Source organism: Oncorhynchus gorbuscha, linkage group LG07, assembly GCF_021184085.1.
Source record: "Oncorhynchus gorbuscha isolate QuinsamMale2020 ecotype Even-year linkage group LG07, OgorEven_v1.0, whole genome shotgun sequence".
In the NCBI taxonomy this organism is placed as follows: Eukaryota; Metazoa; Chordata; class Actinopteri; order Salmoniformes; family Salmonidae; genus Oncorhynchus; species Oncorhynchus gorbuscha.
Window position 1 is genome coordinate 5520554 of NC_060179.1, and position 5000 is coordinate 5525553.

Below are 5000 nucleotides of genomic sequence, written 5' to 3' on the forward strand. Positions count from 1 at the left end.
ACAATAGGATACAGCAACCATTTGTGGGAAGGAAATGGGAATATTCCCAACTATTCTATTTAATTTGCTCCGTTTGCTAGAAAATACTGTTAAGAAGAAGTTGGGGATTGAAAAAACAAAATAAAATAAAAATGTCATGCTGATCTCAGAGTAGAAAATACAACGCATATATCTGTGTTAATATGTTTTAAATTCGTTTTTTAAAAACGAGTCTGTTGAAATGATGTTTCAATCCAAACACTGTTGAAACATCGGTCTCGTTATTTCCATCCTATCAGATTGTGTTTACATGAAAGTAAACAAAAACAACAGCAACATGTTGGTGCAACAAAACAAAAAGCTTTGATTAAAGAGTCTTTATCTCTAATTGGAAAGAGGAAGCGTAATACAACACACACTACACACTAATTGAATTAAAGTATATTGCGTTGGGCCCGGTGACAAAGACAAAACACGAGTCGGCTTGTTGTGCTTTCAGCTCTGCTCCGGGCCTGTTGTATAACCTCCATCCGACTATGACTGATAGACTCCTCAGAGCAACAATGACTAGAATAGAATAATGTTTTCAATGGCTTCCATATCAACACGGAAACAATTAAAATGGTTGCCAGAGAAAAGTGTGATGCATCGTGAACCTGGGCCTTACTCCTCATCTCTCTACACTGAGCCGTGGAGACAGCCGTCTAACAGTCAGGCAGAAAACTCTTAGTGTTATACTCAATTATAGAACTAGCTAGCTGTTCTTAGAATCATTTAGAGAACTATCTAGCTGTTCTTAGAATCATTTAGAGAACTATCTAGCAGCTCTTAGAATCATTTAGAGAACTATCTAGCTGTTCTTAGAATCATTTAGAGAACTAACTAGCTGTTCTTAGAATCATTTAGAGAACTATCTAGCAGCTCTTAGAATCATTTAGAGAACTATCTAGCTGTTCTTAGAATCATTTAGAGAACTATCTAGCTGTTCTTAGAATCATTTAGAGAACTATCTAGCAGCTCTTAGAATCATTTAGAGAACTATCTAGCTGTTCTTAGAATCATTTAGAGAACTATCTAGCAGCTCTTAGAATCATTTAGAGAACTATCTAGCTGTTCTTAGAATCATTTAGAGAACTATCTAGCAGCTCTTAGAATCATTTAGAGAACTATCTAGCTGTTCTTAGAATAATTTAGAGAACTATCTAGCTGTTCTAAGAATAATTTAGAGAACTATCTAGCTGTTCTTAGAATCAATTAAGAGAACTAACTAGCAGCTCTTAGAATAATTTAGAGAACTATCTAGCTGTTCTTAGAATCAATTAAGAGAACTAACTAGCAGCTCTTAGAATAACTTAGAGAACTATCTAGCTGTTCTTAGAATCGATTAAGAGAACTAACTAGCAGCTCTTAGAATAATTTAGAGAACTATCTAGCTGTTCTTAGAATCAATTAAGAGAACTAACTAGCAGCTCTTAGAATAATTTAGAGAACTATCTAGCTGTTCTTAGAATAATTTAGAGAACTAACTAGCAGCTCTTAGAATCAATTAAGAGAACTAACTAGCTGTTCTTAGAATCAATTAAGAGAACTATCTAGCTGTTCTTAGAATCATTTAGAGAACTATCTAGCTGTTCTTAGAATCATTTAGAGAACTATCTAGCTGTTCTTAGAATCATTTAGAGAACGATCTAGCTGTTCTTAGAATCATTTAGAGAACTATCTAGCTGTTCTTAGAATCAATTAAGAGAACTAACTAGCTGTTCTTAGAATCAATTAAGAGAACTATCTGGCTGTTCTTAGAATCATTTAGAGAACTATCTAGCTGTTCTTAGAATCATTTAGAGAACTATCTAGCTGTTCTTAGAACCAATTAAGAGAACTAACTAGCAGCTCTTATAATAATTTAGAGAACTATCTAGCTGTTCTTAGAATCAATTAAGAGAACTAACTAGCTGTTCTTAGAATCATTTAGAGAACTATCTAGCTGTTCTTAGAATCAATTAAGAGAACTTACTAGCAGCTCTTATAATAATTTAGAGAACTATCTAGCTGTTCTTAGAATCAATTAAGATAACTTACTAGCAGCTCTTATAATAATTTAGAGAACTATCTAGCTGTTCTTAGAATCAATTAAGGGAACTAACTAGCAGCTCTTAGAATAATTTAGAGAACTAACTAGCAGCTCTTAGAATAATTTAGAGAACTAACTAGCAGCTCTTAGAATAATTTAGAGAACTAACTAGCAGCTCTTAGAATAATTTAGAGAACTAACTAGCAGCTCTTAGAATAATTTAGAGAACTAACTAGCTGTTCTTAGAATCAATTTAGAGAACTAACTAGCAGCTCTTGGAATAATTTAGAGAACTATCTAGCTGTTCTTAGAATCAATTAAGAGAAATAACTAGCTGTTCTTAGAATCAATTTAGAGAACTAGCTAGCTGTTCTTAGAATCAATTAAGATAACTAACTAGCTGTTCTTAGAATCAATTAAGGGAACTATCTAGCTGTTCTTAGAATCATTTAGAGAACTATCTAGCTGTTCTTAGAATCATTTAGAGAACTAACTAGCTGTTCTTAGAATCATTTAGAGAACTATCTAGCAGCTCTTAGAATCATTTAGAGAACTATCTAGCTGTTCTTAGAATCATTTAGAGAACTATCTAGCTGTTCTTAGAATCATTTAGAGAACTATCTAGCAGCTCTTAGAATCATTTAGAGAACTATCTAGCTGTTCTTAGAATCATTTAGAGAACTATCTAGCAGCTCTTATAATCATTTAGAGAACTATCTAGCTGTTCTTAGAATCATTTAGAGAACTATCTAGCAGCTCTTAGAATCATTTAGAGAACTATCTAGCTGTTCTTAGAATAATTTAGAGAACTATCTAGCTGTTCTAAGAATAATTTAGAGAACTATCTAGCTGTTCTTAGAATCAATTAAGAGAACTAACTAGCAGCTCTTAGAATAATTTAGAGAACTATCTAGCTGTTCTTAGAATCAATTAAGAGAACTAACTAGCAGCTCTTAGAATAATTTAGAGAACTATCTAGCTGTTCTTAGAATCGATTAAGAGAACTAACTAGCAGCTCTTAGAATAATTTAGAGAACTATCTAGCTGTTCTTAGAATCAATTAAGAGAACTAACTAGCAGCTCTTAGAATAATTTAGAGAACTATCTAGCTGTTCTTGGAATAATTTAGAGAACTAACTAGCAGCTCTTAGAATCAATTAAGAGAACTAACTAGCTGTTCTTAGAATCAATTAAGAGAACTATCTAGCTGTTCTTAGAATCATTTAGAGAACTATCTAGCTGTTCTTAGAATCATTTAGAGAACTATCTAGCTGTTCTTAGAATCATTTAGAGAACGATCTAGCTGTTCTTAGAATCATTTAGAGAACTATCTAGCTGTTCTTAGAATCAATTAAGAGAACTAACTAGCTGTTCTTAGAATCAATTAAGAGAACTATCTGGCTGTTCTTAGAATCATTTAGAGAACTATCTAGCTGTTCTTAGAATCATTTAGAGAACTATCTAGCTGTTCTTAGAACCAATTAAGAGAACTAACTAGCAGCTCTTATAATAATTTAGAGAACTATCTAGCTGTTCTTAGAATCAATTAAGAGAACTAACTAGCTGTTCTTAGAATCATTTAGAGAACTATCTAGCTGTTCTTAGAATCAATTAAGAGAACTTACTAGCAGCTCTTATAATAATTTAGAGAACTATCTAGCTGTTCTTAGAATCAATTAAGATAACTTACTAGCAGCTCTTATAATAATTTAGAGAACTATCTAGCTGTTCTTAGAATCAATTAAGGGAACTAACTAGCAGCTCTTAGAATAATTTAGAGAACTAACTAGCAGCTCTTAGAATAATTTAGAGAACTAACTAGCAGCTCTTAGAATAATTTAGAGAACTAACTAGCAGCTCTTAGAATAATTTAGAGAACTAACTAGCAGCTCTTAGAATAATTTAGAGAACTAACTAGCTGTTCTTAGAATCAATTTAGAGAACTAACTAGCAGCTCTTGGAATAATTTAGAGAACTATCTAGCTGTTCTTAGAATCAATTAAGAGAAATAACTAGCTGTTCTTAGAATCAATTTAGAGAACTAGCTAGCTGTTCTTAGAATCAATTAAGATAACTAACTAGCTGTTCTTAGAATCAATTAAGGGAACTATCTAGCTGTTCTTAGAATCATTTAGAGAACTATCTAGCTGTTCTTAGAATCATTTAGAGAACTATCTAGCTGTTCTTAGAATCATTTAGAGAACGATCTAGATGTTCTTAGAATCATTTAGAGAACTATCTAGCTGTTCTTAGAATCAATTAAGAGAACTTACTAGCAGCTCTTATAATAATTTAGAGAACTATCTAGCTGTTCTTAGAATCAATTAAGAGAACTTACTAGCAGCTCTTATAATAATTTAGAGAACTATCTAGCTGTTCTTAGAATCAATTAAGGGAACTAACTAGCAGCTCTTAGAATAATTTAGAGAACTAACTAGCAGCTCTTAGAATAATTTAGAGAACTAACTAGCAGCTCTTAGAATAATTTAGAGAACTAACTAGCTGTTCTTAGAATCAATTTAGAGAACTAACTAGCAGCTCTTGGAATAATTTAGAGAACTATCTAGCTGTTCTTAGAATCAATTGAGAGAAATAACTAGCTGTTCTTAGAATCAATTTAGAGAACTAGCTAGCTGTTCTTAGAATCAATTAAGATAACTAACTAGCTGTTCTTAGAATCAATTAAGAGAACTAACTAGCTGTTCTTAGAATCAATTTAGAGAACTAGCTAACTGTTCTTTGAATCGATTTAGAGAACTAGCTAACTGTTCTTTGAATCGATTTAGAGAACTAGCTAGCTGTTCTTAGAATCATTTAGAGAACTAACTAGCTGTTCTTAGAATCAATTTAGAGAACTAGCTAGCTGTTCTTAGAATTATTTAGAGAACTAACTAGCTGTTCTTAGAATCAATTTAGATAATAGCTCTTTTAATCTTCTAACAACTAACCA

The 5000-nt window shown here is 32.1% G+C and overlaps 1 protein-coding gene across 15 annotated transcripts in view; it reads left to right on the plus strand.

Moving 5' to 3' along the window:
- eya1 (EYA transcriptional coactivator and phosphatase 1) overlaps window positions 1–5000 on the plus strand; it is a 153233-nt gene that overhangs the window by 19293 nt on the left and 128940 nt on the right. The gene's annotated exons all lie outside the window — the stretch shown is intronic.